Source organism: Ovis aries, chromosome 2 (genome assembly GCF_016772045.2).
Source record: "Ovis aries strain OAR_USU_Benz2616 breed Rambouillet chromosome 2, ARS-UI_Ramb_v3.0, whole genome shotgun sequence".
Classification (NCBI taxonomy): Eukaryota; Metazoa; Chordata; class Mammalia; order Artiodactyla; family Bovidae; genus Ovis; species Ovis aries.
In genome coordinates this window covers 208,129,962-208,143,711 of record NC_056055.1, presented here as the reverse complement: position 1 = coordinate 208,143,711, position 13,750 = coordinate 208,129,962, and the positions used below count along the sequence as shown (strand labels likewise).

Here is a 13,750-nt window from a genome sequence, read left to right as displayed (position 1 = left end):
ATGCTTTTCTAAATATCTGCTTAAGTGCAAAAACTTGAGGTTGTGCTGAGTTTTTTATTTGATTTTTAAAAGGTAGCCTTAAGGAGACAAGCTTTTAAGTGACATGTTTGAGTTAGGCAACATCTTTAAAGGGTTGGTGCTGAGGACCTGTGGATTACCAAGTACAAGCAAAAATTCAAGTTTAGAAGATAATATACTTAATTTCTTTATTAGCATATCTCCAGCTCCTTAACCCTATCATCTGCCTCATTAACAGTAATTCTTTAAAAAAAAAAAACCTGTATTGTTAAAAAACATTTACATTAATTTGTAGCTTTTAGAAATGTGTGGATCTGAACATTAAGGAGGTATTAGTTTGTTTCTTTCACATAACTGGTGTCCTGGAAAATTCTCTAACCTGTTGTGACTGTAGTCAGTTATTTTTCCTACTCTAAATCTCTGTAATAGAGAGATGCCTACTGCTTAGTATTCTGAAATGTCATTCAAGCTGCTGGTGGTATGCTATTGCTGCTTCTGTTCTTCTGTCTTCCCATTGATCTGTCTTTTTGGCCTTCCATTCATTTTTTTATTATTATTATTCACTTGTTTATATGTTTGAGCACTTCCTGTTAAGGACAATGGGACATGTGAGAATGAATCTCAACGAGTTTCTACACCCTCAAGACTACCACATAGAAGAGAGAAGATGCGTAACTATACAAACAAGGTAGAAATTGTCGAGTGCTTAGAAGAGTAGCAAAATGCTATGTAAGTTCATGTCAAAAGAGATCGTTTCCAACCAAAGGGGAGAGAAAATTTTGTAGAGAACAGTGCGTCTGAACAGAGCATTCGAGGATGAACGGTATTTGGACATCCGAAAACAGGAAGTATTCCGCAGAGAGGAAGGTGCATACTCGGTCAGGTGCCTCATGGTTTGTGTGAGAGGTTAACTTGACCTGTACGTATAAGATGAATGAGGGAGGGTGGTGAGGAATAGAGTGGAGAAGTTAATGGGGATGAGAGCATAATGAGCATGGAAGGCTAGATCAGGCAGTGGGACAAGGGCGGGATGGGGGCTAATCTGATACCATCATTTAAGAGGTTCATGATAGAGAGGTGAGTTGGGATGTTGCTACTGCAATGGTTAGGCTTGCTAATGAAGTCAAGACTGTGGCAGTGAAAAGTGGAAAGGAAGAAGGAATAAAAAAAAGCTTGGGACCACTCAGATGTCAGGAGCAAGGGAGGAGGAAGAGAAACGAAAACAAGACTTCATCTCTGGATTTCTGGAAGAATAGTGGTACTGATGGTGAGAGTGGACAGCACCACTCTCAACACATAATGGTTTTCAGAGTCAATTATTTTTTCCAATGGTTTTAAATACATAAAGGTTGAGTTAGAAACAGGGATATCCTCTCTCTTGGCATGGCCCGCTGGTTAGAGTTAGGGCTCAGAAGAGAGAATCAAACTGAAGTTAGAGATCGGAAGTTATGGACGTAGAGTTGCTTGTTGAAGCCAGCTATAAATGATGAGGAAGAAAGATAAGGACAAATTTTGGAGACCACTTCTACGTAATCTATTATAGTTTACTTACAGGCCTAAAAGAGCTTAAATAATTTTTCCAGAGTCTCTTACAGAGGCTAGCAGACTGACTTGCCTAGGGGTGATAGTATTGAGGAAAGGCCCTCCCCACCCCTGGCCTCATGAGGGCCTGTAGACATTCACCCCTCGCAGTCCTTTCCAATGACTTGCCCATCCCACCTGGACAGGACACCCAGTGTCCGTACAATTAGCGCCTGAAGCCCCAGCCCCTAGCACCGTGTGGTTGCCCATAATCACAGGAAAGTATTACCGCATGGATTCAGTACTCTGAAGAAGTTCATGGCTGGAAAGAATGGAGATCTGAAGAGACTTAGAGGATCTGGTGAGAGGCACTGTGGCAACTGGTGACGGCTACGGACTTTGGAGTAAGACTTCCTTTATTCTAATCTTGGCTCCACTATACACACTTTGTGATCTCCGGTAAGTCATTTAACCTCTCCCTGCTTCGCTTTCCTCAACCATTAAATGCAATGGGAGGATTACATGACGCAACCTATGGAAAGCAGATGCAGTGGTTAGTGCACACACTAAGTAAACACTTGGTTATTTTAGTTACGCTCATTTTATGACTCAAGGAAGATACAAACAACATAGGTGTCTGGGGGAAAGTGGAAAGAAAATAGGAAAATGAACAAAAGTTAGCTGTGGAGAAAGAGGATGCAGATAGGCAAGAAGCTTGGGCAAGAAGTTTCTAAAGAAAAAGGCAGTGCTGATTTTTGTAACAGAAGAGGATATGGGTCACCAACAAGTAGGGTTACATTTACTCAAGTTCCAAAATATTCTAGGATGGATTCAGTTACTGAAGCCCTGTTAACTATTATTTGTCTTTTGCTTTTTAACATTTATAGATTTTACATTTAATTTTTTTTTTTTTTACCGTACTGGGTCTTCGTTGCTTTGCTCGGGCTTTCTCTAGTTGCAGCCAGCGGAGGCTGCTCTCTAGTTGTGGTGCTAAGGTTTCTCATTGCAGTAGCTTCTCTTGGTGAGCACAGGATTTAGGGTGCATGGGCTCAGGAGTTGTGGCACGGAGGTTTAGTTGCCCTGAGGCATGTGGGATCTTCCTGGACCAGGGATCAAACCCATGTCCCCTGCATTGACAGGCAAAGTCTTTACCACTGGACCATCAGGGAAGTCCTATATTTACTCTTTCATAGTACAAAGTATTATGTAGTGGAACAAAATGTATCACTGTATCCGACTTGTAGAATATAGTTTGGATTACAAAGCATTTAAGAGGGCATCCCTGGTGGTTTAGTGGTAAAGAATCTGCCTGCCAGTGCGGGAGACACAGATTTGATACCTGATCCAGGAAGATCCCACAGGCCGCAGAGCAACTGAGCCTGTGTGCCACAGCTACTGTCCACGTGTCCTAAAGCCTGTGCTCCGCAACACGAGAAGCTGCTGCAGTGAGAGGCTGCACACTGAACTGGAGAATAGGCCCCGCTCACCGCAACTAGAGCAAAGCCAGTGTGGTGACGAAGACCCAGCACAGCCGAAAATAAGTATGTATAATTATTTTTTAAGCATTTAAGAAAATAGAATATAAGGAATTAGTAGAGGGTCCTTTATCAAAAGATGTGCATGTCACCTACTAAGAGTAGAAATCAAATTTACAGAGCCAAACCATGTATCACCCCTGCAATGCAGAGAGGTCAATATGGTGCTCTGTGGTACTCAGCCTCTGTGTCACAGATTTTTTTTAAGACTAACATCTTTCCCTTACTTTTCTCTTCAATAGCTGTCATTTCTGTTTACTGCTAAACATTATCCTTGCTTTTTCCACCATTACTCTTTAACCATTGCACTTTAGCTTCCACCTTATTTTCCTGAAGCTATTCTTTCCAAAGTTATTAATGAACTTTGATGCCATTCTCTGTAACCTCTCTGACCCAGTCAGCATGGACAATGTTACATTGTCCTGTGTCTCCACTTAATTCTCAGATTACGTCATTTCTGGGTTCTCTGTTAGTTCCAACTCCTCTTTCTTTTCTTTAAATTTGAACATGTCTCAAACTCATTCTTCAACCTTTTGTTATTTTCTGTACACGAGCTTCCAGTGTAGGATGCTTCTACTGCCTTAAATGTTGACCTGGCTTAAATGGTGACCTCTCTGGAGATTAACTCCAAACTTATGTCTACAGCTTTGATTGTGGTTAGACTTTAGCCTCCCAGCTCCTACTGTTTCCTGAGGACCTTCACCTCTCTATTCAGTCATCACTATAAATTTAGTTTGTCTAACCTAAACTTACCATCTTTCCCTTTTAAACCAGCGCTTGCTCTGAATTTCATCCCTTGCTTTCTTGTTCTCTCATTCATTCAGCAACTATAAAGACTCCTAATCACCCATACTAGAAGCTTCAGTCATCTTGATTTCTCCCAGCTTTTCATCACTGGGTGACTAGACCAGTAACTAAAACATCTGTTTTCTAACTGGTATTCATGCTTCTAATCTTCCTCAAACCAAACCTTTACGTAGCTCTTGCCAGACTGACCTTCCCCAAAACTCCCCGATTGGCCGACAGTAATTTATGATTTCCAGTGGAAAGCTCCTTCATTCAGTCTCCTTGCATTCCCTCGTTGGAAGGTCCCCACATAGCTTCAGTTTTTGTTTTTCTTTCTTTTAACTGTTTATTTATTTATTTATTTTTGGCTGCACTGGGTCTTGGTTGCTGCACTTGGGCCTTCTCTAGATATAGCAAATTATGGCCACTCTCTTGTTGCAGGGTGTGGGCTACTCATTGTGGAGGCCTCTTTTGTGGTGGTGCGCAGGCTTAGTTTCTCCTTGGCATGTGAGATCTTCATGGACCAGGGATCGAACCTACATTTCCTGCATTGGCAGGTGGGTTCTCAACCACTGAGCCACCAGGAAAGTCCCATAGATTTGTTTTCAAGGATCCTCATCTTGTCTCTTCTAACCTGTAAGAACCACATTTCATTGTGTGATCACCGACAACAAATGTGCTTCCCTTCCCAGCTCCTCTCTTCCAGCCAAACTCATCCATACATACCTCAGTGCATACACCCATAGTCCTTCTAGACCTATAGACGGAGGAGCCTGGTAGGCTGGAATCCATGGGGTCACTAAGAGTCTGGCACGACTGAGCGACTGAGCGACTTCACTTTTCACTTTCATGCATTGGGGAAGGAAATGGCAGCCCACTCCAGTGTTCTTGCCTGGAGAACCCCAGGGACGGGGGAGCCTGGTGGGCTGCCATCTATGGGGTCTCACAGAGTCAGACACGACTGAAGTGACTTAGCAGCAGCAGACCTGTGATAGTGCATACTGTGAAGACCTTCCCTTTGCTTATCTAAGAACTCCTCTCCTTCAAGCCATCCTACCCTCGAGAAGACTCCCTCCTCTAGAGAAATCCTTTGTCACTTCTGTTTGGGGGCTGCATCCATTGCCTCTAGTAATAATTTGATGCAAAATATGTTTCCTTGACTAATTTATCTTTCTATGTCCTATGCCTGCTCAAGAAGAACAAGCTACATTAGGATAGCTGTTTTCTAAAAACCCTTATTGTTTTGGATGGGGGCCCAACGCATGCTGCAGAACCTCAGTAAATTGTTACTCATTGTGATGCAAGCAGAAGCCAGATAATACATTTGGTTTCTTTGGGTAGGGAGAAGACAAGGAATCTTCAAATATATCTTGATATTCAAAGTTGGTGATCTTGTCTATTACACTCATTTGTCACAGCATATGCTAAATTGTCAGCATTTCATTTATCCATGTCTTGCTCAAAACCTGTGCAGAATATTAATCATTAAGAGTGTGTACCGGTGTCTTTTTAATTTAATTTTCATATAATGATGGACTAGCAGTGCCAAAATTATATTTGAATTTTGGTATTGAAAGTATAACGTTTTCCTGTTCATGGCTGTTACAACATTTCTCTCTGAAAATAACAAGAAACGTGGGGCTATAACTTATTTGTATTATGATCATTTATCTTATCATACTCCTATTTAATTAACAAGCTACTTAACAAAATACATTTATTCATGAAAAGTTGGCAATAAATCTGATTTATATTAATTCATCATATTTTCTTATTGACATAACTTACAAATTGGAGATGCTCTCCTTTGGGAAGTATTTTACGTCTGAGACTAAACTAAAATATTGGTAGAAAATGCAATGAAACATTAAAGTCACATATTCTTAAATGTCTTATAATGCTTAAATTACTAAAAATAGAAGCTATTCTTGATGCCATGGAACTAGTCTAGTAGAAGAAAAAAGTAATTTATTTTTATTTATTTATTTCTGGCTGTGCTGGGTCTTCACTGCTGTAGGCGGCCTTTCTCTAGCAGAGGTGCACAGGCTTCTCACTGCAGTAGCTTTTCTGTTGCCAGCTCCTGAGCTGTAAGGCAGCTGGGCTCAGTAGTCGTGGCGCACAGATTTTGTTGCCCCGAGGCATGTGGAATCTTCCCGAACCAGGGATCAAACCTATGTCCCCTGCATCAGCAGGCAGATTCTTAACCACTGGACCAGCAGGGAAGTCCTATTTATTAATTTTTTAAGTGAACTATTTATTTATTTTGGCTGTGCTGCGTCCTCATTGCTGCACGCAGGCTTTCTCTTGTTGCAGCGAGCAAGGGCTACTCTTTGGTTTGTGGTGAGCGGGCTTCTCAACTGCAGTGTTTTCTCTGGTTGTGGAGCACAGGCTTTAGGTGGGCGGGCTTCAGTACTTTTGGCTCGAAGTCTCAGTAGTTGTGGCAAACATGCTTAGTTGCTCCATAGCACATGGAATCCTCCCAGACCAGGGATCGAACCCCTGTCCCCAGCGCTGGCAGGTAGATTCTTATCCACTGTACTACCAGAGATGTCCAAAAAGTGAATTTTAAAAGTATAATTTCAGTCTCAGAACTATAGAATTCTAAAAGTCAGTTTTTCTTGGGAACAATTCCTTACTGGTGCGATTTTGTATTACTAAATCAAGCTGTGTGGCAGTTTAGAAATGATAGTTTAGTAGAAACAGCACTGTAGTGTGAAGAAATGCTCAGATGTGCAAGCTGTTTCTCTAAACTAAAAGTTTAACCTTGGAAAAATAGCCTCACCTTTCTGGACCTTAGTTTCCTTATCCGTAAACTGCAAGAATTCAGCTAAATTAGTGGGTTTCTCTACTTGCTCTGGGCATGTCCTCAAGGCCCCCCAGAGCAGTGGATGGGATTAGAAAATGGTGGAGTGGGATAGACTGTCCCCCTTTCCTTCCCCTAGTGGCTCAGGGGTAGAGAATCCACCTGCAATGCAGGAGCTGCAGGAGACACAGGTTCGATCCCTGGGTTGGGAAGACCCCCTGGAGGAGGGCACGGCAACTCACTCCAGTATTCTTGTCCGGAGAATCCCATGGACAGAGGAGCCTAGTGGGCTACAGTCCATAGGATTGCAAAGTCAGACACGATTGAAGAGACTTAGCATGCACACACTTCGCTTCTCGTGGGTTTTTGTTTGAACAGTGAGTTCTGGAGCTAAAAACTTCCAATGTTTGGAAATCTTCACATTATATCATGTCTAAGATTCCTTCCAAATCTAAAATTTTATCACTTTTTGTTTTTGTTTTGAACACAGTGTCTTTACTGTGGAGTATAGAGTGCTAAGCAAACAACTGTTTGGATCTCTCTTTTACACCAAAGTTTTTCCTGCTTGTTTCCACCATTGTGTCCAATGGGCTGTTTGTCAGTTCCTTGCTCCTGGTGGGTCCCACCTCCATGAGCCGGAGCTGCCTGTTTATCCTCTTTCCTTTGCTAACCAGTCAGTGACTCAGCTCTCTAATCAGAGCCTTGTTGACTATTTTGACTGACTTCTCACGTCACACTCCTCCCTCTTGTTCATCATCTTTCCCCAGAGACTCTAAGCCCACCATGGTGTAGGGGGACGGCTCTGCCCTGGTGATCTGTGCATGTCTCCACATGGGCCCTGGATTGTCTCAGAACAGGAGAGGTTTGTGAGAAGATGCTATCAGGCCATTTCTCACTTGTCTCCCATCTTCCTCCTCATTTCCAGCCTCCGATGAGGTCTGAGACCTTGTCCCCACTGTGAGGACACAGCTGCAGGCTTTAAACTGATTAGCTCCGCTTGGCGATGACTTCTCGGCAACAGAGCTTCCTGTGATTCATGTTGTAGTCACCTGATCCCTCTGTGAGACAGAGGATGCAAGGAGCTGGCACCTTCACTCCTTGCTCTTTTTGCTGTCTACATAAATAATAAACTGAATCTGACAGGGCTCCGGTGGAATCTACCAGCCTCGACACATGGCGGTTATCAGTGGACATGGTATACCTGTCCTTATCATTCCCCAGTTCTTTCCCAATATCCTATAGAAAAATTTTACAAGTACAGTCATGCTATGGAGCAAACTGGATTGGAGAAAACGTTCCCAAATTGTGTCTACAGACATTTTCTCTGTGGTGGCCATTCCTGTTTATTGGAATAGCAATGTAATTGTCCTTTCTTTACAGTGTGAACTTTGGAGCAAACTGTGGTCCATTCATTGGTTGGTGATGGGAAACGTTTGGGTTAGTTTTAGCACCATTAGAAATGCTTGTCAGATTAATAGCCTTGGAGCCTCAGTGCATCAATTATTCAAGACAAATTATCTGTCCTGTTTATTATTCAAGCATCTACGTCTCCTACCTCCTCCTCTGGCTGCTTGTTTTATGGACATTTCCTGCTGGATAAACACAGGTATTGTAGCATGGGTAGAGGAAATAAGGGGCTTCAGCCAGTTCTGTTATTTCAAAAGCTGTAATTGAAGGCTTTAGGGGAGGAGGTTTTACGTGAGCTGTTGGCCTTAGTTATCCTAGCAGTCCTGACGCTGCCAGTGGGGTGCTTTTAGTGCGCCGTATTCTTGAACACTTCCTCTGAAGTGTGCAACATCAGAATTAGAGAGTAGGGCTTCCCTGGTAGAGCAGTAGATAAGAGTCCGTTTGCCAATTCGATCCCTGGTCCAGGTAGATCCCATATCCTGTTCACCACAACTTCTGAGCCTGAGCTCTAGGGCTTGCAAGCTGCAACTACTGAGGCCTGCATGCCCAGAGCCTGTGCTTTGCAACAAGAGATGCCACTGCAATGAGAAGCCCACTCACTGCAGCCAGAGAAAGCCCATGCACAGCAGTAAAAACCCAGTGCAACCAAAAATAAATACATAAAAGTTTAAATGAAAAAGAATTAGAAGGGTAATTTAGACTAACTCCACTGTAATGCAAGAACCATCCTTCACAACACTTAAAACTCCCATCTTGTTATTGTATATCTGTAGCAAGAAAGTGTTATATTTATCTGGAATCTATACATTCTAGTTATTGATGTGTAGTCTATGTTTGGGGGAGACACCATTCAATTATTTATTCTTTTCCCCACCAAACAGGTATGAGTTCTGCCACTAATTTTCCTAGGGACCTTGTTTAGCAAACATCTTAAATTCCTTGATCTCCTAGTTTTTTTCACTATGAAAGCAAGAAGTTGAATGATAATATTTAAAATATCTTCTAATTCAAAAAGTCTAGAGTTATATGATTTTAGTAGTAAAGTTAATATTTCCATTGATCAATTCATATTCTTTAAAAAGGTATTATAAATAGGGGAGCCTTAAGCATGATTTTATGGCCACTGAATTCTAGTGTGCCCACCTTTAATGCTGCCTAGCAAATAAGCAATCTCTTTGCTCTTCTCCCTCTTCTAAATGACATGTTCACACTTTCTCCTCTTTCCTCAAACCTGACCTCACACCTCATCTTCACCTTGAGCAGAAATTCTTGCTTCCTAAGGATAATTAAGCACACTCCTACAACACATGCTCCTACAACATGTCTCAGTTCAGTTCAGTTCAGTCGCTCAGTCATGTCCGCAGCACGCCAGGCCTCCCTGTCCATCACCAACTCCCGGGGTCCATCCAAACCCATGTCCATTGAGTCGGTGATGCCATCCAACCACCTCATCCTCTGTCGTCCCCTTCTCCCCGCGCCTTCAATCTTTCCCAGCATCAGGGTCTTTTCCAATGAATCATTTCTTTGCATCACTTGGCCAAAGTATTGGAGTTTCAGCTTCAGCACCAGTCCTTCCAATGAATATTCAGGACTGATTTCCTTTAGGATGGAGTGTTGGATCTCCTTGCAGTCCAAGGGACTCTCAAGAGCCTTCTCCAACACCACAGTTCAAAAGCATCAATTCTTCGGTGCTCAGGTTTCTTTATAGTCCAACTCTCACATCCATACATGACTACTGGAAAAGCCATAGGCTTGACTAGATGGACCTTTGTTGCTAAAGTAATGTCTCTGCTTTTTAATGTACTGTCTAGATTGGTCATAAGTTTTCTTCCAAGGAGTAAGCTAGCATGGCTTGCTAGCATGCTTTTTAATCATTTAACATATGGTTAAAATCTTTCCAGGTCAATAAATCTGCATTTCCATCATCATTTTTTAATGGCCGCATAATAATCCACTGTATGGATTGACTACAGCTTACTTAACTAATCCTTTTTCTGAACAATTATAGTATTATATATATTTCTCTCAAACTGATATATAGGTGTTGGCAGACTTGAACAGGAAGAGATCTAGGACAAGCACGCCAGAACATCTGTCTCCAATTATTTAAAGGATAACGATGACATATATTTTGCATAGTTCTGGAAAATGGGACTTGGATGAGCAGATGAACATTGAATGGAGGTAAATTTCAACATGATAGAAATAGTTTTGTACCATTTCTTAAAAACAGAAAGGGATGTCTTATCAAGATGGTGAACTCTTTCTGAAAATTCTCAAGGAAGGGCTGACTGTTCTTGTTTCTGAAAGAATTCATGCCTTGAAGGGAATATGAAGTCAATGGTCCTCCAGTTCTATGGCTTATAGAAGCAAATTCTGTAGAAGACTCAGGAGGGACCCTCTTAGGCTGGTTTTATATGGCTCAGTGGCAGCATCAAGTCTCCTCCTGTTTCTAGACCAAGGCAGGAAAAAAGTCTCCCAAAGTTATCTTCTTATGTGTAGCCTAGGAACTAAGGTGAGAAAGTGAGAAAGCAAATAGAGGTTAAGGGTTTAGAGGCATGTTTGTTTTCCTTGGGATTGTTTTATCTCCAGCTTGTGTCACTTTCCTTTTTCTTTGTATTTTATCCTTTGTTTCTCTTTTTTTTTTGGCTGCACCATGCAGCATGAGGAATCTTACTTCCCCGTGTGTGTGTGTGTGTGTGTGTGTGTGTGTGTGTGTGTGTGTGTGTGTGTATGTGTGCATGCTCAGTCATGTCTGACTCTTTTGTGACCCCATGGACTGTAACCCGCCAGGGTCCTCTGTTCATGGAATTCTCCTGGCAAGAATACTGGAGTGGGTTGCCATTTCCTCCTTCAGAGGAACTTCCCCACCCAGGAATCCAACCAGCATCTCCTATATCTCTTGCATTGGTAGTTGGGTTCTTTACCACTATCACCACCTGGGAAGCTTCCCCAAAATGAAAACAAAGTGAAAGTCATTTAGTTATGTCTGACAGTCTGTGACCCCATGGACGATACATTCCATGGAATTCTCCAGGCCAGAATACTGGAGTGGGTAGCCTTTCCCTTCTCCAGGGGATCTTCCCAACCCAGGGAACAAACCCAGGTCTTCCACATTGCAGGCGGATTCTTTACCAGCTAAGCCACAAGAGAAGCCCAAGAACAGTGGAATGGGTAGCCTAACACTTCTCCAGTGGATCTTCCCAACCCAGAAGTTGAACTGGGGTCTCCTGCATTGCAGGTGGATTCTTTACCAACTGAGCTTTCAGGGAAGTCCAGCTATCAGGGAAGCTTCCCCGACCAAGGATCAAACCTGTGCCTCCTACAGTGGAAGCATGAAGTCTTAACCACTGGACCATCAGAGAAGTCCCTCTTTTTACATTTTTTTTAATGTAGCTACCAGAAAATTTAAAACTAAGTGCATGGCTCACATTTTTGCCTTGCCTTACATTTCTTTTGAACAGTGAGCGCTGTTCTGGAACCTCACCACTTAGTGTTGTCCCTGCTCAAGCAGCATCAGCATTTCCAGAACGCTCATGAGAAATAGACTCTCAGAGCTCAGCCCAGACCTAAAGAATCAGAATCTTCATTTTAGTCAGATTCCTGGGGGATTCAAGTGTGAGAAGCTACCCTCAGAGGACTTCCGGTAGGTTCAGCTGACCCATCTGCTTCCAGGAAGGCATGCTGGTGTGGCCTCTGCACGGCGACATACTGGACAGCAAATAAAGAGGCTTGCAGAGTGTGGCTGCAGATTCTGTTTTTCTTTTTTCCCTTCCCTGTCTCCCAGCATGGACCCTTGGGTTGAGGTGAACTTCCACAGGGAGTCTATTGCCTGATAATATTTTCCAAGGTGGGCTGGCAGCTGGGGTGGGGAAAAGCAGGTGTGTCACCATAGAAGAGGGAAGCCTCAGACAAAAAGACAAAGTCCTTGTTTGGTCTCAAGTTAATGGTTAACCTACTATGGAGAAAGAAGCAGTTGAGACTGTGGACTTTAGTTTCTGGCTGTTTCTCTACAAACTTCTGTGGCCTTGGCTTGATTATCCCCCTGTCTTGCAAAACAGCAAGTGCTGGGAATAGACCAGGCCCTCTGACACCCAAGTCTTGTGAACCAGGGGACAGAGCCAGGAAGAGTGAGGCCAGCTTTTCACTGCGGCCTGGTTTTCTCCTCTTCTCTGGATAAGTGAGATGACTCATGGAGCTTCGTGAGCGCTCAGTAGACCTCCTACCTATAAATAATGGGTTAGTCTTTGCAAATAGTTTTGAATAAATAACTCTAGTAGTATTTGTGACAGCTTTGCTGAATGCCTTAATACATTGGGCTGCTATAACAAAGTGCCATAAACTGGATGGTTTATAAACCACAGAAATTTATTTCTCCCAGGTTAGAAGTCCGAGATCAGGGTGCCCGCATGGTTGAGTTCTTCCGGGTTGTGATGGGTACTTTCTGGTGTTTTGCTGTGGTGGGGAGCAGAAAGGGGAAGCAAACTCTCTCCTCACTCTTATTAGGGTGCTAATCCCACCCATGAGGACTTCATCTTCATAGTCTCCTCTAATCCTAATTGTTTCTGAAAGGCCACATTGAAGAGTAGGGTTTCAACATGAATTTGTGGAGGACACAAACATTCAATTTATAACATTGAGTTATAGTTTATATGCTGTAAAATTCACCTATTTTAAATTCAAACATAACTTTTATTGTAACAATGTAATGACACTCTTCTCAGTCCTCTTGTATTTGATTCAGTCATTGAAATTGTGGATGTTTAATTGTTTTTTACCTACAATGTGATTCAACCTTTACCTCTAAAATGCTCTTTGTTAAAATTCTTTCAAAGCCAAGGAGTAGTTTTCCAGAGAGATTTCAGTTAGAATGATATCATCTATATTTCATATCTTTCTTCAAAGTCAACTGCAATATAAGATATGCTACACAAATCTAGATTCAATAATTCTAGTTTTCCCAAATAACTACTTTCCTATTAATTCATTTTACACTTGAAAAATGGATTTTTTCATCTAATAAACAAGTCTAATCAATTTTTTCTTCTGAAAAAAAGGAGATTTTTCAATATTCAGAGAAAAGAATGAGGAGACCTGAGGGAGAACTAAACATGGATCTTCTGCTGTGCATGGAAATGATGATTTTCATAAAGAAAATAAATATACATGCAATAAAAGCCCAGAGATATAAATGCAGAAATGAATAATAAGCTCAAGGTAAGTAGCAGATCCAGGCTTGCTTGGGCCCAGTGAGCTCCTTGGGCTGAAAACGAGATGTGAATATTAATACTGTTTTATCTCCTCTGAATCTCTTAACATAATCGAGAAATATATGTTTGAGGGATACAAATATATATATATATATATATATATATACACATACACACATCTAGTATAGTCTCTTCTTGGCTAGAAAATATCTTGTTTCATGCCTTAGTTTTTTTAATTAAAAAGTTTTTTTTGAAATTATTTTTATTTTTGGTCGTGCTGGGTCTTCACCCCTGCACGCAGGCTGTCTCTAGCTGTGGCGAGCAGGGGCTGCTCTAGTTGCGGTGTGTGGGCCTCTCATTACCGTGGCTTCTCGTTGTGGAGCACAGGCTCTAGGCTCACAGGCTTCGGTAGCTGGGATGCATGGGCTTAGTAGTTGAGGCTCACGGGCTCTCGATAGTGGTGGCACATG

General features: G+C 42.2%; 1 long non-coding RNA gene across 1 annotated transcript; it reads left to right on the top strand.

The window, feature by feature from the left end:
• The first annotated feature begins 2,066 nt into the window (after positions 1-2,066).
• Positions 2,067-13,281, top strand: LOC121818737 (uncharacterized). The gene is made up of 3 exons (XR_006058814.1): positions 2,067-2,326; positions 10,112-10,254; positions 13,128-13,281. It is a non-coding gene; the product is annotated as an uncharacterized LOC121818737 (long non-coding RNA).
• Positions 13,282-13,750: the final 469 nt, after the last annotated feature.